The sequence below is a fragment of the Topomyia yanbarensis genome, chromosome 3, assembly GCF_030247195.1.
Source record: "Topomyia yanbarensis strain Yona2022 chromosome 3, ASM3024719v1, whole genome shotgun sequence".
NCBI classification, from domain to species: Eukaryota; Metazoa; Arthropoda; class Insecta; order Diptera; family Culicidae; genus Topomyia; species Topomyia yanbarensis.
Genome location: NC_080672.1, coordinates 81,017,568 through 81,040,974, shown reverse-complemented (window position 1 = coordinate 81,040,974; position 23,407 = coordinate 81,017,568). Strand labels below are relative to the sequence as shown.

At 41.4% G+C, this 23,407-nt stretch overlaps 1 protein-coding gene across 2 annotated transcripts in view; it reads right to left on the bottom strand.

The window, feature by feature from the left end:
• Positions 1-23,407, bottom strand: part of LOC131692498 (dnaJ homolog subfamily B member 6) — a 407,140-nt gene that overhangs the window by 367,625 nt on the left and 16,108 nt on the right. For both annotated transcript variants that reach the window (XM_058979580.1, XM_058979583.1), the window contains exon 2: positions 6,523-6,551. The gene's annotated coding sequence lies outside the window, so the exon portion shown is untranslated. The remainder of the gene's footprint in view (positions 1-6,522; positions 6,552-23,407) is intronic.

Genomic DNA, 23,407 nt, shown 5'->3' with positions numbered 1-23,407 from the left:
AGAAGAATATTTTAAGAGCTTCGATTTATTAAAAAGAAAGAAAAATATCTGCACCGATTTTGTCAATGTCCTCTTTTTATCACCAAAAAATTCACCAAGGGGCTGATAAAACGAGCATGCAATGTATTTGGAATCAAGAATTAATTCACGATTGATTTAATTCATGAATAAAATTCCGAGTTTCATGAAATAGTTCACGATAGTTGTCCAGACTGTTTTGATTTTGTGAATTGATGTTCCCAAATCTATGAATAACATCTTGATTCAACTTTTGGTCTTTTGAATAATGTTTATAAAGTTGTGAACTAGTTCACGTGCAGAAAACCACTTTAGTAATGACATTGCGGAAACCGTGACTAAAGTTCACAAAACAAAAACAAATATTTCCACTAATAAAAGCGTTATGCGCGCGTTACTGAAGGGAAATTAAAGATAATTATAAAACACAGGATTTCCGTTCATGGTCCTGTTTTCGTAATGTTAAAACGTCATTGTTACAGAATCCATTTTTTTTTCAAAGAACTGTTGCGATAGATAGACAGGAGGTCTGGTGAATACATCTCGGAAGTGATCTGCAAAAAGGATTTGGGTATTTTCCTAGGGCTAAATTGTCACCGGTACTAAATAAAAATAAATGCCGATACTTAGTCCAAAACACCACTTCATATTTAGTTTTTTTTGTTAACTGATAACAGCATAGCCCTAGTGGCTGAACTCTGAATTAATGTGATACAGGCAAATAAAGCGCTAGATGCTATGGAGCAACAATACCGAAGATATTTTAAAACTAAAACGAAAGCTACTTGATGCAATGTTTTTTATGTTTTCTGACTACTGTACGCCGTTTTTCTTTGGATCGCATATTTTTCGTCCAATTCTCAATGCATAGATATGACACTGTCATTGGAATTTTCGGAAAAGTACCCTCAATAATAGAGATTTGTGCAAAAAACAGAAAAAGCTCATAACTAGCAAGTATTTGGGCGGTACATTTTTTCCGGATATAGGAAAGCATTGCAATCGGCTGATACGAGTTGTGGTCGGAGGCTGGCTACACCGGTTTCAGAATGGCAAGAAACTTTTACTAATCTCCAGTTTTGAGGTACAACATTACTCGCAAGGAACGTGTTGAATAAACTCAACCAGCACCATTTCGCAGAATTGAACAGATTCTTTAGCTTCGAAAACGGTGATTTGTTACCGCTTCCAGAGGGTGCGAAGTGGTAGGTTTTCTGTGCCAGCAAAGACAGCGGAAAGACTTTTTTCTCGGAATTCCGGCATATGGATTATTTAAACGCTTTCGGTCCTTGAAAAGCACTGATCAATGTTCTCTCATTAGCCGACGATGAACCAGTGCAAATATCCGCTTTTTTGGCTTTCATAAAGCTTCCCAAGTCTAAGCATGTCTTGTCCCACAAGGGGTAGGAGACCGTCCACGTCTAGTACGCTTGTCGTTTGAGCTTAAATCACGCTGTCGAAAATCAATACAAAAAAATAGTGCTCTTCCTTCGAAGGAAGTTCTTGTGCAGTCACGATTTTATCGGATACCGTGATCGCTGTTCCACTTAATGTTTGGTGTGAGGTTATACAGGTAATCTTCGATACAACGTACCCTCGATATAACGTACCCTCGATATAGCGTCATTCGATATAACGTACATTTTTCCTCGATATAACGTACATATTTTTTAATTTATTTTTCAGGTCCAAATTCTCTTCAATTACGCATGTATTCCATATTTTAAGAATTCAGTAAGTTACACACAATCTTAAAACGTACTAATTGGGCTTCTAATGAGCATGTTAGGAGTTGGCTACTTCATTGAAGGTTACGAGAGCGATTTTTTTCAATTTCATTTGCGTATGATCGTGATTTATTAAAACCAACCATTTATCTCAATAAATATCAGTAGGGGAGCCCGAGGCTAGTTGGCGGTTGGGGTAAGTTGGCGGAATCCCTTTTTCTCCGTTTCTATTAGACATATAGCACTGCCTCTCGTTATGTACCTCAAGTTATGTGAAACCCATTATCCAATGTATTTTGGTTGCAAAACATTTTGTATTGTGGAAGTTGTGAGCGATATTGTGTTTTCGAGCATACCTAGTAAATTTCCTAAATTTTAAACACTTTGTGTTATTTGGGGTGATGGCGGTGCTGCTCGCGGAGAAAGTTTGCGGTACTATTTACGATGCAAAAATAGTCATAAAAAATTTTTATTTCTGGAATTCATTCCAAAGTAAGAAAATCTTTTTCTTGTGTATCTCGTCAATGCCGGAAATATTTACTTCGGCTAGTCACCTGAAGAATTTCGAAAATTTGCTATTGAATATGGAGTACGCGTCAAAGTCAATATTCCGGGATATTGAGACTGAAATATAATAGCAAATGTCGATTAATATACAGTTTTCTTGAAAAGACATTCAGCACGTTCCAAAAGGACCCATGAAGTATTTGATTCTCCATTTGATTGCTTATTTTATGGTTCATCTATACATACCGCCAACTTACCCCGGGGCCGGGGTAAGTTGGCGGTTTTTCCGCGTCACATGTTTTTGTCTCTAAAAATGGAGACAATGCATCAAACATTTTAATAAAATTCAGAGATGTTGCCAACAGTCTGCCCTTCCATGCCACGTGTTCTATTTTGCAAAATCTAGGTACATCAAAGCGGTAAAAAATGAAAACTGAAAACACAGCCAACTAGCCCCGGTCTCCCCTAAGTTCTAACTGAATACTAAAATTGATAATATTTGTTTAACCATTGTTGGTTGGTTTCGGGACTGCGGAATCTGATTCTCTGGGCCGAATGACAACGTTTAAGTTCCACAGCATGCTGTGCCACAAAAGAATGAGAGATCATATTTGTAGTTACACGGACAACTGTGCACGCTTCACGACCGGTTTGGGGTATTTAGGAAATCGGGTAGCGGACTGAAATATATCTTAAGAAATTTTTTAATCATGGATACAAGTGGATCTTTATACCCTATTTTAATGATTAAAGTTCATAAATTGCTTTTATTGTATGAGGCGCAGACGGTGGGAATATTAAAAACACTTTACAAGCCCAGACAAAATAATAATTAATGATTTAATAATTAGGAAAGGAGTCAGAATAGAGAATATTTTCGGAGGTAGAGATAGCGTAGTTGGTAACTCGATTGCCTTGTACGCAGCTCACCTGGGTTCAATTCCCAACCCCGCACATAGTTTTAGAGATATTTCTAAAGAGATTTCTCTAACCCAACAAAGAGGCGAATGACCCTAAGGCTTGCCCTAAGGTTAAAACTTCTAAAATCAAAATAAAAAAAGAATATTTTCAATAAATTTAATTCATATAAGCAAAAAAATTGATTATGGCATCTTTTTATGGATCCACTATAATTTTCTTATTAGAAAAGTTGTTTCGCACTGCTAGGTAGGTTAGATTTTCAAAATTAGTTACGCGTTTTCAAAATTCTACAAAATAAAGTACCATGAACAACAATTCTTTGAACATTTTGCATGCTTCGATATAACGTACAATTCGATATAACGTACAATTTTTAAGCCGAGATGTACGTTATATCGAAGTTTACCTGTATGAAGCATGGTCTCTTGCGGTCTTAAACAGTTAGCGATTATAATTTTGATTTGTAGAATGGATTGTCGAGGTACTTCTACAATGACACTACAGAAGAGTGATCAAATCCGTGATTTCTTTCAATGAATTAACCGAAGAAGACGATCGTTGCATGGAAGGATTTTACAATCATTTGCTTTAAAAATGTTCCCACTATAGAGAGAAAAGCTAACAAAATACTTTTAAGGGGATCAGAAATGTTGAAAGATTTAAATGTCAGAAATCAAAAATACGACATCAAAAGATTTCATCAGTACAGCACTAAGTCGAATCTCTGGCGAGATTGTTATGACCCATGAGATTTATGGCGCCCTTGGAACGCTGGGAACTCATTGTATGATCTTAAATTTCCAAGACCAATAGCTATTCGCTTCGGTTTTGTGGCAGCGCTTCCTCGAAGCAAAAGAAGTTCCCCCTGGGGTTCGTGGAAGTCACATCCTTACTGACCCAAGAGTTTGCCCTGGTCGGTGGCGTAACTCTCTTTAGCATTTCCGCACAGGAGTGCTAGAATGTCCTTTAGGCGAAGTTCCTCCTTGCGTTTTTTGTACGCGGGACATGTCAAGAGTTCTACACCACTCACAGTAAAAACACTTTTCAGCATTACCACTGCAACAATCATCCCAATGATTCCCTCCGCATTTGCCACACCGGACCTTATTGCAGCAGTAGGTAGCTGTGCGAATCGATTGCTTTTATTTATTGCCATACATAACCCACGGTACAAAAAGGCGATACGAATCAGAATGGACGTACGATTTTGTACAGTCCTTTGTGACTGAATACAATCAGTTCAAAATTATTACTGACTGGAGTAGGGGGCCTTTAAGACATTCAACACTTTGCACTCGCAAACCCACGCATGTAAAATTCTAATCAATGATCACCCCATTTATCTCTACTTTGAGGATGCAGACACGGTGCTCTTTTGTAAAGATTCAGTCTTCAGCAATCCCATTTGCTTATTTTAGAATACACAAAATCTTAACTCTTTTCCTTTTTTATTTTGACTAATATGTAGTCACATTTTCTTTTTTACTTTTTCACGGCATTCAGTTAGCTAGATTGCTAAGTAGAAAAAGTTATGAAAATTTAGAGCCATAGCTATAGCCATCGGTTCTCAGATGGCAGAGACATGTTGGTAAACTTGAGTGATTCGTAGTTATGCTGCCCAAGCTCGACTCTTGCACGCAGAAGACAAAAGATTAGCCCGTAAGATTTTAAGCCTGTTTCTAATGACCCTGCCACTTTTAGTTTTCCTATCTGTATATTTCACATCCTTGCTCTCACTTGAGTACTATGGCTCTAACTTTCCTTACTCAGTAATCTCTAGCTATTTGAATGTCGTTAAAAAAGCAAAATCTTAACACTGGATCGAGCTAAATGGGTAGGACACCAACTGGGGAAGCGGAGTTTTGAATGATAAATGATGTTCGACACCAATTTCGCCATTAGATGTATCTTTTCTAAAAGATGTTAAGATAAAAAAAATGGTGAAAAAGAATGTGTGTAAATCGGTCAAACTTTTCAATAAAAAATAAAATCATGTTTTTTTGCGAGTTCTATTCAAACAGAAGAAATGAAAAAAATATTTACTCAAGCTTTTTAGCGAATGCGAATTACCGGGCTCTGGTCACTTTCTTCACCGCAGAACGGCAGTTTGCTTTAAACTGCATCTCATTGACAACTGTCTTTCGCGTCTTCTTGTAGTTCCGCTTGACGATTGGCTTATATTCTTCTATTGGGCGGAGCTCTGGCGTGTTGTGATGGTTCATGTTCTTAAGTACCACCTGAACGTTGTTGGCGGCATACCACTTCATGGCCTTTTTCCATTTTTCCAAATACTCCGGCACATAAATTTTTGGTGGTCCCGGTTGCGATGTAAATGTCTCTTTAAGCCACAGGAACAGATGGCCTGCCACACGAAATATTTCTTTGCGAAATTCGACACCTTAATGTGTTTGAATGCTCCTTTGTTCTTTCTGTTTTTACACCATTTTCACAACTGAAGAGCAAATGTCAAAATCAAATAGTAGTTATGATGCTACACAAAAAATGCGTCAAGTTGAAGTTGAACAATTTTTATTGTAAAACACTAGAGCCCGACACAAAGTAAAAACGCAAAGATTACGAATGGTCAGCCAGGAATTATGGAAAATAAAATATGGAAGGTGAATTAGCGGATAGTACGTCCGAGCGATCCGAGAATCACAATACTATGTTAGATTTTATATGCTATAAGATAATAATGCCAAGCTAGAAGTGATAAAATTAGAACGATACCCCCAGCTTCTCGTGAGATTAAAAGAGTCATTCACCATTATGGTGAATACCAAAAAAAATTTCCGCTTGCTAGTATTTTAAGTGGTTACAAGCGTCGAATTTAATTTATATTGGGTTCATTCTCCACCATATTTACAACCTAATTTTGTTTCGAAAAAATATCTCGCGCTGTAACGAAAAACAAGTCATGATTTTTTTGAAATCGAAAAAAGTGTTTAAGGTGCAATGACCCAAATTATAGAAATTTTAAAATCGAGAAAAAATTACAAGACTTGGACGAATAAACTATTTAAAATCTATTTCGTAGCGTTACTTTCCAATGTTACAAGTTCAATTTAATTTCTCTGACTCAGTCATAAATATGGTTGTATTACGTCGAATAAGTGCTACCTGTTATCGCTCCAACGCGGCTTTAAAACATTGACCAAGCTTGCGAGCCTAATAAAAATAACTGTTTTCTATAAATGTGAACCTTTTTCCGATCCGCAACCCAACTAAACCGGTAAATAGGTTCCACCTTACGATCACCGATCAGTGTCAATCAAATCGGCAAATCACCCTCTAATTGCAACTTGTCGCTACATATCTCCGGTCTCGTCACGTCTCCAACCGAACTAACCTTACGTCCAGCAAATCCACGGGGCGAGCCTAGAAAGAGAAAAGCAAAGAGGAACCAACGTTAGTTATACCAAAACATTTTAATACCCCCAGCCGTAATGTATCCAAACAGCTGTGTCAAAATCACTTCATCTATCGTGATGAACATTTTCATAAGCCCTTAAGATGAAGCCTTCATAATTTGGACAATTCGCTCGTTATGCCTTGACGAGCGCGGCGCTCGAGAGGAAGAGAGAAACCCCCTAGGAAAAGTTTTAATTCGGTTTAAGGCTCAAGTTACCTCAAGGCTTGGTAGTATGCGTAAGAAAAATTGTGTTCAGCTTTGCCACCAGATTATCCATTTAAACCTTTTCAAAACTCTAAAAGAAGAATATCAGTCGATTTATTAGATCATCACAATTCAATTCATGCAAAATACCTGCTGGAAAAACCATCGGCTTAGCTGGACGGTGCTTTTGAAAAAGTGGCTGTGATTTTTTATCACACTACCACACCGAGGTGGGGTACGCACCACAACTGCGCAATGAAAAAACCACAGCCACTTTTTCAAAAGCACCGTCCAGCTAAGCCGATGGTTTTTCCAGCAGGTATTTTGCATGAATTGAATTGTAATGATCTAATAAATCGACTGATATTCTTCTTTTAGAGTTTTAAAAAGGTTTAAATGGATAATCCGGTGGCAAAGCTGAACACAAATTTTCCTACCCACACTACCAAGCGTTCAATTCTAACACATGCTTAAAAAAGGTAACTTGAACCTTAACGACTCCCGGGCGGGCATGGTGCCAGGAGTCTGCCTCGGGTTAAATGGATGGCTGAGGCTCAAGGGGGCAGAAGTGTGCCCATCAGCGGCACATGCTGACCGTTGAACTATGAATTGAATATATATGCGACTTTTTGCATGGTCGTCGGGCCCCAAACGGAACCGGCTATTACTTATTACTCGGCTATTTGGGTAGGTAATCGTTTGATGGTAGAAGCAAGAGCGAGGCAACACAGAGTGTTCAAAGAATTAGAGAAATTACTGGCGTGTACATGGCCGTTTGTTCGTATAGTCGGCTTGTAGTTAAAAGCGTTTTAGAGGTGTGGTCACTTACAGTCTTAAGTGTGATCTGTTGGATGTGCGAGCACTAATAAGATTAATCAGACAGTTTCCGCATTTTAAATGCGGAAATTGTTCGATTAAGGCACTAAAGCAATTTCGATTCTTTACTGTATCAATTTTCATTAAAAATTTAAAAAATTGCTCAATCTCCTGTTCTAAAATTCGCTATAACTCGAGAGTGAATTGGATTCTTAGTGATATACATCGTGTTAAATATTTTCGGATACAGTCGGGTTTCCTACTACCCTCAACTTGAAGTGTGAAAAAGGAATCCGACAATAAGAAATTGCTTTCGAGTCGATAATTGCGGCTTGTTTAGACCGTGTTAATTTGTAGCACTATACTTGCTTTGGCCAACTTGTTTTGGTGTGGTTGCTCCTATCATTTAAAGCCAATGGATATCAAATTAGTTGCAAAATACGCACCAGGGGTGCTTTGAATAAAGCGTACGCTTATCGGCTTGCAGTCTTTGATTTATTTATTTACAGCTTATATCAACATACACAGTATGGTCCTAATGATAGCTGATTTTTTACGGGAGACGAACCACTGCGACCAGGATTTAGATCTATTGTGGCAAGCTTTTTCCTGTACTTTTTACTATGACGTATCACTATTGATGAGTGATGATAATTTCTTAATTGTATTCTGCACTGTGAAATGTGGAAATCAAACTCGGAAGATATTCTGTTGAAACCCCGCTACAAGCCAATAACGGCACCGTTAGCTCCATTTAGTTCAGAAGAGGTAATCGGAGGATGTATTATTACGGACAGATCGAGGGCCAACGTTCACATTTACCGCACTGAGAAGCTCAGGGCAGTCAATTCGATTGTTTAAAATATCATAGCGCGGAATAGATCCCGCCGCACTTGCAATGTATCGTGTCGGATAAGCGATCCACGACTTTCGTAAGTTGGTAGCTGGTGTGGGTTGTTCTAAGATAACCGACAGATAGAAAACCGAATAAATCTGCGCTATTCTGATTCCATGGACACCGTTAAGATGATGAGGGTTTCACACAACCGAGCAATATTCCTGCTTAAATGTCAATTGTTCATCGAGAAAAACTGCGAGATCTTTGACACAATTCGCTCTGTCAATCGTGAATTCTGCAAGACAATTTTACACCATTCCGCAAAAGTTACCAACTGACGTTGAAGGGAAGCTGCGTTATCAGTATTTCGGATTCTGTAGTATAACTTGAGGTCATCAGCGAATGACCTTCTAAGCAAAAGTTGACGTCGCTGTAATACAGGAGAAAAATCAAAGGACCGAGATGGCTGCCTTGCGGAATACCAGATAAGCCGACAAACTCTTCGGATAAACGATGACCTATCTTGACGACAATCACTGAGATACGATTGCATCCAATAGCACCGCTTTAATTTTGTCAAAAAAAGCTGAAAGATCATAACAGTTTGAAGGCCGTGACGTAGGTAGTGAACTACAGAAAAACTTAGGAACTGCACTTAGCATTGTAATACCACGGTAGTTTCCAATTCCCTTCTTATCCCCTTTTTGTGAATCAGAAAAAGAGGCCTTCGTTTCGCACTAAATCGTATTCAGAGTATAACAAAAAAAATGTTATGGGAGTGATTTTCACAAAATTAGTCAAATTTTTTAATAAAAAGATTAAAAAAATTCAGCATCGACTCCTACACTGAAAAAAATCGATTTTAAAAATTAAAAGTCGATTTACAAAATAACCCATTTTTGATTTGGATGAAATTTTGTTCCGAGATATGTAATGATGTTCCCTACCTACCGTCAAAAATTCAATTTGGGCACTTTCAAGGAAAAAAAGTTATTGGAAAAAAACTTTTCCTTATCCAAACTGATTTTTTTTTTAGCGTATTTTTATTCTGAGTCCATAGCCCAGAGACCAGATCCCAGAATCCCGAGGAGAGAACACATACTCCAGATTCCATAGCCCAGAGTCTAAAGTCCCGAAGAGAAAGACCAGAATCCAGAGTCGCGAGCCCTTAACCCAAAATATTGAGGCGAATCTAGAGTCTAGAACCCAGAGTTCAGTGTCGAGAATGCAGAGTCCAGTGTCATAGCGCAACGATCAGAACCCAGAGTTCCGAAGACGGAGCTCAGATTCCAGATTCCAGAATCCAGAGCTCCGAGTGCAGAGTTCAGAGTCCAGAGCTTAGAGTTCAGATGCCAGAGTCCAAAACCTAGAGTCCAGAGACCAGAAACCAGAGTCTAAAGATCCTCTCCCAAAATACTGAGCTCAGAGTCCTCAGCTCATAATCCAGAGCCCCTAACCAAAAATAGTGAGACCAGAGTTTAGAGTCCAGATTCCAGCGCTCAGAATCCAGAATCCAGAGTTCAGATTCGGTAATCCAGAGTTCAAACTCCATAGTCCAGTGACCAGAACTCAGAGTCCCGAGGAGAGAGCCCAAAGTCCGGAGTCCAGAATCTAGAGTCCACAGTTCAGAGTCCAAAATCCAGAATCAAGACCCAGAGCCCATAGCTCAGAGACCACAGTCTACAGTCCATAGCACAAAATCTCGAGGCGAGAGCTCAGAATCCAGCGTTAAGAATTGAGTAAGTAAAGAGAGTCGAGAATCCTGGGTCCAGAGTCCAGAGTCCTCAATTCAAATTACTGTGGCCAGAGTCCAGAGTTCTGAGACCAGAATCCAGAGCCGGAAGTACTTAACCCAAAATACTGAGGCAAGAGTTCAGACGCCAGAGCACAGAGCCAAGAACCCAGAGTGCATAACATAGAATCTCGAGGCGAGAGTTCAGAACACAGCGTGAAGAGTGCAGCATCCAGAGTTCAAAGTCCAGAATCTAGAGCTCAAAGTCCAGAGACGAGAATCCAAAGACCAGAGTATTCAACCCAAAATACTGCGCGCAGTGTCCCGAGTTCAGAGCCCAGATTCCGGGCCCAGAGTCTAGAGCATAGAGCCCAGAATCTAGAGACTAGGGTCCAGAGACCAGAGTCCTCAATTAGAATCTGGAGACCCTAGTGCAGAGTTCAGATTCCAAAGTGAAGGATTAAGACCCCAGATACCAGAGCCCATGGTTCAGAGTCCAGAGAGCATAGTACAGAAATTCGAGGCCAGCGTCAAGAATCCATCATCCAGCGATGAAGTGAAGGGTCTAGTCTAGAATCTAAAATTCAGTGTCCATAGTCCAGAGAGCAGAACCCATAATCCAGAGTCCCGAGAGGAGAGCCAAGAGTGCAGAATCCAGAGTTCCGAGTGCAGATTCCAGAGTACAGAGTCCAGACTTCAGAAGCTAGAGTTCGAATTTCAGAGTCCAGAATCAAGACCCCAGAGACCATAGTTCAGCGTCCAGAGTCCATAGCACAGAATATCGTCGCCAGAACCCGGTGTCCAGAATCCAGCGTGAAGAGTTCAGAGTCCAGAGTTCACAGTCTACAATCTAGACTGACTGGGTTTTTTCGGAATGGTCTTGACGAGTAGGTGCCAGAAATTTATGTCTGACGCCATGTTGACACCAAAGATGGCGACTTCCGGACGTAAATTATTACGATTACAATTCGGATTGTTTATCTTTGCACAGCACTTGATACTGTTTAACTTATACAATCCATAATGATAATTTTACTAAAACTTCTCTTCACAACTGTTGTTACTAGACTGCTTTAAGGCCTTAGATTTATAGTACAGTTATTTGGTAAAATGAGTATTGATGCAGGTAAGGTACAACTAACCAGAGTAATATGCCAAACGAATACCAAATTCGTTCCTGATATTTTTTGTATGTATCAGACAACCAGCAGTTGGGAAATTGGATTCTGAGATGATTATGACTTTCATTGGTTTAGTTTTCGACAAAAGCATGCTAAAAAAATCAGTTTGGATAAGTAAAAGTTTTTTTCAAATAACTTTTTTTTCTTGAAAGTGCCCAACTTGAATTTTTGACGGTAGGTAGGAAACACAATTCCCTATCTTGGAACAAAATTTCATCCAAATCAAAGGGTTTTTTGTAAATCGTTTTTAAATTTTTAAAATTGATTTTTATCAGTGTAGAAGTCGATGAAAAATTTTGCAATATTTTTATTAAAAAATTTGACTAATTTTGTGAAAATCACTCCTACAACATTTTTTTGTAGAGTTTGTCATTTTTAGACTATAGCCATCTGAAAAAAATGGTAAAAAAGTTTGACCCTTTTCAAAAGACAGTCAAGATCATTTAAAAAAAAAGCAAAGTATACAAAGTGGCTTTTTGTGACAAAGTCTGCATGTGCAGAAAGTTTCATTAAAATCTGAGAGAGTGTTGCCAACATTTGTTGGAGTTGACTCGAAATTCATCTATACTTTCAGCTGACTGACGTTTAAAAAACTTTATCACTACATATTTATTATACCTAATTTAAAACTATTTTTAGGCATGTTAAAATCAAAAATACCAATAGCTTTGTTAAACTTAACACAATTAATGTCGATCGAGTTATTTTGTACATGTGTAGTTCCTTGCCAGGGAATCCAAAGAAGAGGCTGATTCCGAAATACGTGCGGCGTACCTGTCCCTTTTGCTCATGAATTTTCCGCAGCTATCTTGGAGCCTCACTTGATCAATGAAATTGATTTTGTTTTTTGCTCTTTTGTTGTTTTGTTATCCTGTTTTACTGTTTAATTTAGCTATTCTCTTACTTTTTGTCTCCATCCATTACGTCGCCATTTAGCTCTCGTCTCAATGAACCGTTTAGCTTCTGTTTCCGAGAGTCATTCAGCTCCCAGCCTTATCACGATCTACTCGGATAGTCCCCGACGGTGAACTCCTCCTACTCCGACTGAGAGTTCCTCGCAGGTTTTTGTCAAGATCTACTCGGATATTATCCGGCGGTGAAAGTACCCTACTTCGACTAAGAGTTCCCCAGCGGCGGAATTTCTTTCGGTACTGAGCCATTTAGCTCCTCGCTTTGTCTCGATCTACTCGATCTATTCCCCGACGGTGGACCTAGCCTTCTAAACGGGCCAGCCAGTAGGTATCGAGTTCTGTCCAGAATTCCGGGTGGAACGTAGCTTTAGATTCATTGGCACCCCAACTACCCGCTGTTGGCTATTTGACGCGGTCTATTCGGTTTAGTCCTCGGCGACGAAACTAGCCTACTCACGAGATTGCGTCGGTGTTGCGTCGCGTACTACGCAACTAATCCACGGCGATGGATCTAATCTACTCCGAAGGAAAAAATTTTCCCGAATGCGATTCGTTGTTTCACGGCGGCTTCTAATCGGCGGTGCCAGATGTCGGCAAAGAGTATACTCGTCACTACTCTGTTGACTGCATTCCAAATATTCTCGTCGCGGCACATCTCATCGATGATATTGTCGACTATCACGCCGGGCATACCCCTTCGAACTTCTTCGAATCCAGGGGCATTCGAAGACCACATATTCCGGTGTCTCTTGCACGTTCACACACTCCGGGCAAAGGGGTTACGAAGCATGTAAAAACCGATTCAGGTAATTTCAAAAGCATCCGTCCCGAACAAAAAATGCGTCAAATGGAGTTACCTTTTCATGCTTCCATGCAGCCATACCGACAAATTTAGGTTGAGTCGGTGGGCCCACCTCCCTTTCTGCACGTTGTTTCATTCTTGCTAACACTTAGCCTACGAGTCCGCTCGGACCAGTCTACTTGCATTTCGTGCATTTCTTCGCTGATAGCTTTCCACGTCCACAGCCAGTGTGGAGCAGATGGGTATCATCCAGGCAATTACGCATACCGCCACCGACAATATCGTACGAACTTGCGACACGAACAGCCATTAGGCGAAACGTACTTGACAACTTTGTCCAGTTTAGCTTAGAGTTCAGCGCAGCAGCCGAGCTCGGTACGCCATACCTCAGTATTGAGGATGAGACACCCGCCAGGGGCCGTCTGCATCTTGCTCCTCCAATGTTCGGTACAGTGCTGTGCAATCTCACGAAGGTCTTTGTTTTGTGACGGTAAATATGAAGTGACCGTATCACCACAAAAATGACGGTTATTTCATTTCCATTTTCCTCGGATAGTGCTTCAGTTAACTATCTCTCACAGAAGCCGTGCGAGAGAGAACGCATTGAAATGAGAGACAGATTGAGTACCATTTATTTTGGATTGGTATGGTAAACTAAATATTATCAGTGTATTGTATTCAGGCAGCATGCGGTGCTTTGTTGATTTTTTCTCCACCTTTCAGTTTCTTTTATGCATAGCTATTTATATGAAACCGCCTGTTTGTTAATTCCAGCTCGTTGTTTGTAATAAGATGACCGTCATAACCGTATTTATATTGTTAATTAAACGACGGTCAATTTCCCTTCCTCTCAATAATGATTCCAATGAGTGAGAGATTCAGAAGCGAACCGTCTGACTGTTGTCAATTCATTGGAATGAGAACCGTAACTCAAAAAGCATCGCTTACTGCTTTAACTGCTAACCGTTTCATTTTCTTTTGTCTAGCTGGTTTGCCATCAGTACCGTGAGGGAGCTCAGCACTGGTTCGGTATGATCCTTGCCAATGTGTTAGTTATCCTCGCAGCCTTCTCACATACATAGTCGTAATTTAACCGACCGTCGACCATCACACCCAGGTACTTTAGCGCACGTATCGATGGGATTGAATGTCCCCAACACTGATCACGACGCGCTGTATTTTTTACGGTTGCTGATCAATGCTACCCCCGTTTTGTGGTGAGCCAGTTGCAACTTGCCTTCAGTCATCCAGGTTTCCTCGATGTCTATTATCTCTGTCGTCAACATCTCCTCAAGGGTCTCTCCGGTTATCGTCAGGACAACGCCATCTGTAAAGCCGATGATCTCGAGTCCCCTGGGCAGTTCCAGTGTTAACACTGCGTTGTACATTATATTCCAGAGCGTTAAGCCGAATATGGAGCCCTGAGATACTCTCACCGCAACACTTATCTACATTTGCCCCATGGTTGTCTCGTAGACCAGTAGCGCTACGGCGATAGCCACCCAGCTGGCGCTGTTGAACGCTGATCGTAATCACGGCGCTGTAGCGTTTACTCCTTCTCCTTTGCTTCAATGTTTTTTTTTGCGCTCGCGATGACTGTGCGGATGGTGCTACCGTCGAGATCCCTTTCCGTAATTCGAACTGCCTTTGCGATAGTCCGTTCTCACTTTCAGCGTAGTTCGTTAGCTTGTTGAGAATCCTTTCCAAAAGTTTACCAAGTGTATCCAACAGGCATATAGGCCAATACGATGCTGGATCTCCTGGTGGCTGGCTTCCCTGGTTTTGGCAGCAACACCCGTTTCTAGATTTTCCATCCTTCTGGGAAGTAGCCTTCGTACAGGCATTTCTGCAGAACTATCCTGAACATGTCCGGAAAATCCAGGATCGCGGTCTTCAGTGCCACGTTGGGGATACTATTGGGACCGGAAGATTTCTTCGCTTTCAGCCCGTGGGAAAAGGCCCTCCACGATAATTTTCAATTTGTCGTCGCACATTTCAGCTGACGTCGGTGGGCGCTTGACCTTGGCCATATCGACACGGTACGTTGCCCCCGGGGTCAGCGTCTGCTTCTCTGCACAGCACCTTCTGACAGATAGACTTACTAAGCACTATCTCGCGTTAAAGAACGGCCCTTACAGCTCGGAATGTCACATTACATTCTTCTTTATCTGCCTCAGATTTTACTCTCTGAACGCGTCCTCTGAATCTTAGGCAAGTAGCACGGAGGATGCTGAGCCTATCGGTGCACCAATACGCCGAACGCCGGCAGCTCATCGGCTCCATTTTTCTCGGCTTTGTCACGCCACACGATGTTTCCGACAGCTCATCGGCATTCGGAATCAGAGTCAGCACGAAGATGCAAGTGCTTTTGGTCGAAGTCGTTTATTTTCCACTTCCACTGGTCAATCCTCACTCCCCTCATTACAATGCAATTCCACCGATCAATGGTGTAGTAGACCGCCTGGTGATCACTTTGTATGTACTGCTCACTAACTTGCCAATTCATGTTATCCATCCGTGAGGGACTGCAGAATGCTACGTCGATGATGGATTCCCGGCCGTCTGTACGGAATATACTAGAAGAACCTTCGTTACACAGCCTTACATCTAGCTTCGACGGTGCTTCCAACAAGTGTGTGTTAGTACGCCTGCTACCCGCCTCCTCTCTTCCACGGCCCAATCGTTAAATTCTCCTCCTATAACAACCGGCTTTTGCTCGACTAACGAGTCGGTTAGTGCGTCCAGCGTCCGACTGTGATCTTGGCGATCACCAAGTCTTTGTATGCTATGGACAGGGAACCGTCCATCACTTGGATTGCCGCCATCCCTGCGCTACCCACCACCCAGTTACCGTTATAGGGGAGGAACACGATACGGCTCTGCAATAATCGCAAAGTCTTGCTTTTTCTGTTATTGACTGCCACAATGTCGCAATGAACGAGATTCAGTTGGGTTATGTCCATCATCTCTATCCTGCTTCGCCTTTTTGTACTCTGGGCAAAAGAAACCTTCCGTCACGTGATCCTTTCCGCCCTTCTTTGTGTAAAGCATGCACTTCAGTTACCTTATGCAGTCGCTAGCACCTTCTCTCCATATTTTCTGCGCAGATCAGATCTGTCCCGGCCTTTACAGTATCTTGCCTGATGGCCGAAACCCAGACACCTGAAACACCTCTCCGTTTGTGTAGTAGCTCTAGGGATCAATCGTAACGAGCACAGCGATCATCCAACTCCGGTTAGGTCAACGGTCGACATAAGCTGGTTGGCTGCGATTGGCGATAAACGTATCGCTGATGTGTGTGTGCCAATATACGCCTTCCTCAACTTGATTGACGTCAACTCTTTGATCAGTTTACATTGCTCCATTAGCACGCTACTCACAATTCGTCTTTCGTTGTGATGTGCCGATTTCTGCACTCGACTACTGCTTCCTCAACTAAAGCTCTCACGTTCGCTTTGCCTCCCAGCGCATCCGCCACGAGTTCCCAATAGGTCGAGCTCTTGATCAATGGATACATTGATCAAGAGCTACATGGTGACAGATATGAAATGCTGCGATACATATGTTCAATTCATTCTGTATTCAAGTGAACTATTTGCACTGCCAATAGCTTATTCTTTACCCTACAACAAAGCTTGGATAAATTCGGGAAGTGCAGCTGGAAGGTTTACCATCTGTTTGTGGATTTCAAGGCGGTGTACGATTCAGTGAAGTGAAACGAACTGTGTCAGAAAATGCTTGAACATGGCTCTCCGACAAAACGGACGAAGTTGATTCGCGTGACGCTGAATGCGTCAAAATCAAGAATCAAAAAAGCCGAAGAGACATCGGACTCTTTTGTGGTGTTAGATTGATTGAAGCAGGACGATGTACTCTTTAATTTATTGTTCAACACAGCGCTCGAAGGTGAGATATGAAGATCTGATGTGAAAGGGAATGGAACCTTTATTATTTATTTCACATAAGTCTTGGCTTCATCATCCACCGTTGATCGCAGAGGAGTAGAAGAGGTATTTGTATCTTTTCAAAAAGAATAGTTGCACTGACTGTAAACTATGATAAATCAAGGTAGGTAGAGAGCGAGAGAGTCCAAACAGTTTACGGATTCCTAGGTGGAAATCGATCGGGTACAGTATGAGGTTGTCGACGAATTCATATATCTTGGAACAATAGCGACATGTGAGGACGATACTAGCCGCTAATTAAAAAGGCATGTGGCGGCGAATAAAAATTTCTATGGATTACGTAGTCAGCTAGTGTCCCGTAACCTAAAGATGCACACAAAACTTACTCTAGACAAATAGCTGATACTCCCTGTTGCTCGGAACGACCATGAGTCATGAACATTTATGGAACGAGACTCGAGTGCTTGGGATATTTAAGAGGAATTCTACGTTCAATTCACTGAGGCACTGTAGAAAAGGATGAATGTTGATATCGAAAGGTTAAAAAACACGACAGACTACAGTTGGATGACCATATAGCGCGAATGCGGGAAGAGATACCTGCTAAAGCAATGCTCAGCAGAGAGTGTAGCGCGCAAGACGTAAGTACGTAACCGTCCTCAATAGCGTTTTCCCGGATCACTGAACAAGCGATTTAAGCGCCACCTCTTACGCGGACCACTTATCACGTTCAAGATTGCCCGACCAGAAACCCAACCCCAGGGCGGGTTAGTTTTATTAAAATTTGAGGAAAACGAAACGGCAGACGCAAACCCAAAGAATGCTTCATCTCGCGGAACGGTACCAAATAATATTCAAAAGATCGCGACTAAACTACCGAAAACTTATTTTTATTAGAAAATTTAGTCGTCCTGTCACAAGCGCAAATCATGTGCGTGCATCTAGCAAAGATAAATTTGTAACCACGGCAATACATACTCGTACGATTTCTCTTCCGTGCTTCACACCTGTCTGACTCTTTAATAAATTATTCCGTCAATACTTAAAAGGTATGATTGTTTATTGTACATTTTAAAAATAATTTTTAAGCAATTTACGACAACTTTTACTTGGCAAACAAAGTATCAGCAATACATGTTGAAAAAATTCTTTCGTGAGCCGGAAATAAATTTGTAATTATTTGAGGAAGGAGAGTGTCAATTTCGTAACGCTCAAGATCTGTAAAAATATGAAAAGACAAATGTTAAAAAAAAGAAAAGACGAAAGCGCATATAAAAACAATTTTATGGAGCTATACAATCTCTACGGTTTACCTTTAAATTCTCAATTATTAAACCGAACTTATTACCAACGTCTTGCCATGGAATAATCCATGAAAGTACCGCAGTACATATGGTAAGCTAATAAACACTCATCGCTTGAAGAGCTCTTCAGTTGAACACTTCCTCCTGCAAATCTAAGTACCGACGGAATCGCGCGTAGTTCACGATTAGTTGCGCACAAAGCTCAGCCATCAGGGAAATGCTCACTTTCGTGGAATCAGACACAAATGATGTTTGTTTTCATTCATGCGTAATGAAATTTTCTTTGTGCTGTAACAGCGCTCTTGATGATGTTACGAGCTCCCCATAGCGTGCGATTTTCTATGCTGAAAGTTGCCATCTGTTCCCCCACGAGCCCAGAGGTCTCAGATGAATCCAATCCAAAGTCACACACCTGCAGAAGAGGTGCTTCTTTGGTCATGCATAAATAATGGCTAAATAAGCTGGAGGGCTTTACGAAGACGACTCTCGCTTTCTCTTACTAAGCAATATTGACGTATGGTGCACACATAGAATTTATTGCTTGAAGATATACATCGAGAAATAACGCTTTCTTGGTACATTCAAATAAATGTTCAGGGAGGGAAAAATTACAAGGCATCGGATATCGAAAAAAGCTAATTTATCAAACTATTATCTTCAGGAGATCCGATTATTTCCAATTTACAATACGGTAACACACCTTTAAATTTCGATGTTTCGAAAGCGTAAATCATGTCCGAACTCCCCTACATGCAAGCAGCAACTAGTAGGTTTAGTTCGAAGGCGTTGAATGCGAAATTTTTGCGATAGTTTAATCTGAAAACTCGACCCGCCGGATTGTCCATAAAATGAAGCTAAGCCGAAAATTGTGTGCACATTTTAGTTTAACCAACGAAGTACCGTTTCACGATTTAATTGAGTTTTCATTGAGTAAACTTTATTTTCATTGCGGTTGGATTAGGTCACTTCACGTCAGTTACACTACCAAAATGCTTGCTGTGCGGAGCAGGCATAGTGTAGTTGGTAAGACGTTCGTTTTGTACACAGCCCACCTAGGATCGATCGCCAACCCTGGACATACTTTTTCCTTACACGAGAAAAAGGTTAAAAGCTCTATCATAAAATCGAAAACAAATTCTAAACTATAAAGATTTTAAGCCAAAAAAATCCTTGTACAATTTTGATCTTCTACTTAGGCAAACTTCGCAGTCGATTGTTATTGCAAGACCTGTACAGTTGATGTAAGAAATAAAAAAAGATTTGGTAGGTTTGTTTCGAAAGTTGATCAATACTTTGCGTGTTTCCCTCCATTCCTATTTTAAAAATTGTGTTTCGTTATGTTCCTGGGAAACATTTTCTATACAACACCACTAATACCTACAATGAGAGTCTTACTAACAGTCCTTCCCTTTCCCCTCGGGGAAACAACCTGTGGCCACTCAAGTACTGTCCAAATAGTGTAAACTTCGCCAGCCGTCAAAATAACTACCATTTCACGGTGCCAATAAACTTGACAGACTAAACGCGAACGGGGTTTTCAATTTCAACCTGATGCGGATAACTATTCCACCTTTCGCCGGTACATACTTCACACCTGTCAGACCATGTTAGTTTCGCCCTGCGGTGCGGCGACAGGGTGGTCTCAAAGCATTCCGAGCATCATATATCTAATATATCCATTCACCAATGACGGACGAAATGGAAAGCGTAGGGTAGATAGGTTAGTGTACCTTTTGTGGTTTCGAAGGAGGCTGCAGTACTCACGTTTTGAACAGCATCGTGCGGTGCTTTCTTACTCTTTTTTGCTAGGTACGTGTATCGTGAGTTTCTGCCATAGAAGCACAAAACAAAAACAAAACAACCTGTGGACTGCCGAAAATGTAGAAAACAACAAGTAATAAATAAATGTTACAGGCGAATGTGTCTCGTCGAAGTGAGCTTCTAAATCATCATCGCTCGGTGCAACATTACTAGAAACTAGAGAGTGTGACATTTCAATGCAGCCTTTCTTTGAGTTATACGATAACTGTTAAAAATGACATACTGTGATGTGTAAAATTGTTTGTACACTCTACGAGTGACATTAAAATAATTTGGCACAAAGCAATTTAAAATGTTTGCAGACAACACCTGGGGTAGCATCACGCATCTCGATTCGATCAAAATTCTATCGAATCGACCTTGTTTCGCATTATGTATTTCGAACCGAGCTCGAAAGTAAGTTTTCGTTCGAGTTCGATCGAAGAAGTACTAGATTATCGAGAAGTGTTGGGCATTATGGAACCAAAACAATCGAACTCGAAAGCGACTCGAATCGAACGTATTTGCTCGATAGTTTTATTGCTATCGACTATCGTTCGAGATTATGATTTGTGTATTTATTTCATGTAATTTTTTAAATTGGTTAACAATCGGAATACTTAGAGGATATAAAATCACCAAAAGGTGTAAAAAGTTCCCGCGTACTTTGAGCTACTTTATGTTATATCTATTTTCACCATCAGGAACATACCTACACCAAGTAATAATAAAAAGTGTTAAAACAAATCGATGGAGCAAAGTGAAGACACCTTGACTTGTCTAATCGCTATTTGATAGATCAATCATTCTTGATTTCAAAGTGGTGATTTACACAATTTAATATTCGAATTGATGCATTTGTTTCCGGCTATACCTTAATTGTTTTCAATATCACAAGAATGTAGCCTTGAATTCAATTCCATAATGTGCGTTTTATGCACCAACGGATTTAAGCAGAATTAGGTGTTATGTCGTCATTTGTATTAAATGCATGAAAATACAAAATATTATCTTATATAGCAAAGAACTTTGAATCAAATTGGATTGCTAACAAATTTGAATGCATCAACCGATTAAAAAATATGCCATCTACAATTTCTGGAAGCACTAAATTTATTTTGATCTTTATTTTGATTGTGTTCTCCCTACCTCTAGTTGTGTGCTATATCTTTAACAAAATAATTAATTACCAAGTACACGGAAAACTCCGCAAACACAAAAACGAATTTTTGTCTTAACTATTTCAACTAAAATTGGCTATTTCAACGAAGTAGTTTTGCGTCATCAATTGCTGAAAAATTGTTGCTTTTTGAAGCTATTAGTTTCCTGAAAAAAAACCATGAAAACAAAAATTTTAATGCAAAATTAGCCATTTTTATTGAAAAGGGCAGTTTGTTCGCTATGAATATTTTCCAAAATTTTTGAAGCTAATATAAAAGCGGCTTCGAAATTGTGTTGTTTTAAACAATTATTTTTGATTTGTCAATTTAGTTATTTTTTTTTATTAACAGATTAAGGCCGAAGTGGCCTGTGCCGTATACAGAAGATTCCTCCATTCCACTCGGTCCATGGCCGCGCGTCGCCAGCCACGCAGTCTGCGAAGGGTCCGCAAATCGTCGATCCATCGTGCTCGCTGCGCGCCACGTCTTCTTGTACCGGTCGGATTGCAATTGAGAACCGTTTTCACCGGGCTATTGTCCGACATTCTGGCTACGTGCCCGGCCCACCGTAGTCGTCCGATTTTCGCGGTATGACAGATGGGCGGCTCCCCCAACAGCTGATGCAGCTCATGGTTCATTCGCCGTCTCCATGTGCCGTCTTCCATCTGCACTCCACCGTAGATGGTACGCAGCACTTTCCGTTCGAAGACACCAAGTGCGCGTTGGTCCTCCATGAGCATGGTCCAGGTCTCGTGCCCGTAGAAAACTACCGGTCTAATCAGCGTCTTGTAGATGGTCAACTTCGTACGACGGCGAATTCTGTTCGACCGAAGTGTCTTGCGGAGGCCAAAGTAAGCACGATTTCCTGCCACGATGCGTCTACGAATCTCTCTGCTGGTATCATTGTCGGCAGTCACCAGTGAGCCCAAGTACACGAACTCTTCAACCACCTCGATTTCGTCGCCACCGATGCAAACTCGAAGCGGGCGGTTCTCATTCTCTTCTCGTGAACCTCTTCCTATCATGTACTTTGTTTTCGACGTGTTGATGGCAAGTCCGACGCGCTTGGCTTCTCTTTTTAGTCTGATGTAGGCTTCCTCCATCTTCTCAAAGTTTCGTGCAATAATATCAACGTCATCGGCGAAGCCAAGTAGCTGAACGGACTTTGTAAAAATCGTACCACTCGTGTCGATCCCTGCTCTTCTTATTACACCTTCCAGCGCGATGTTGAATAACAGACACGAGAGACCATCACCTTGCCGTAACCCTCTGCGTGATTCGAAGGGACTCGAGAGCGTCCCTGATACACGTACTACGCACATCACCCGATCCATCGTCGCCTTCACTAATCGCGTCAGTTTGTCCGGGAATCCGTACTCGTGCATAATCTGCCATAGCTGATCTCGATCGATAGTGTCGTATGCGGCTTTGAAGTCGATGAACAAATGATGTGTGGGCACATTGTACTCGCGGCATTTCTGCAGTACTTGACGAAGAGCGAACACCTGGTCCGTGGTAGATCGTTCGCTCATGAAACCCGCCTGGTACTGCCCCACGAACTCTCTTGCAATTGGTGATAGTCGACGGCATAGTATTTGGAAGAGTACCTTGTAGGCGGCGTTCAGCAGGGTGATTGCTCGGTAATTACAGCAATCCAGCTTGTCGCCCTTTTTGTAGATAGGACACACGACACCTTCCATCCACTCCTCCGGTAAAATCTCCTCCTCCCAAATCTTGGTAATCACCCAGTACAGCGCTTTAGCCAGTGGCTCGCCACCGTGTTTTAGTAGCTCGCTTGGTATTTGGTCAACCCCAGCGGCTTTATTATTTTTGAGCCGGCTAATCTCCTGCTGGATTTCTTGGAGATCCGGAGCCGGTAGTGTAATGTCTTCCGCGCGTGCTCCCAGGTGCGTTACCGTGCCATCCTCGTCGTCTGCTGCATCGCCATTCAGGTGTTCTTCGTAGTGCTGCCGCCACCTCTGGATCACCTCACACTGGTCCGTGAGAAGATTCCCGTTTGTATCTCTGCACATGTCGGCCTGTGGTACGTGGCCCCTGCGCGAGCGGTTCAACTTCTCGTAGAATTTCCGTGTGTCTTTAGCGCGGTACAGCTGCTCCATCGCTTCGCGATCTCGGTCTTCCTGCTGGCGCTTTTTGTTATTATATATG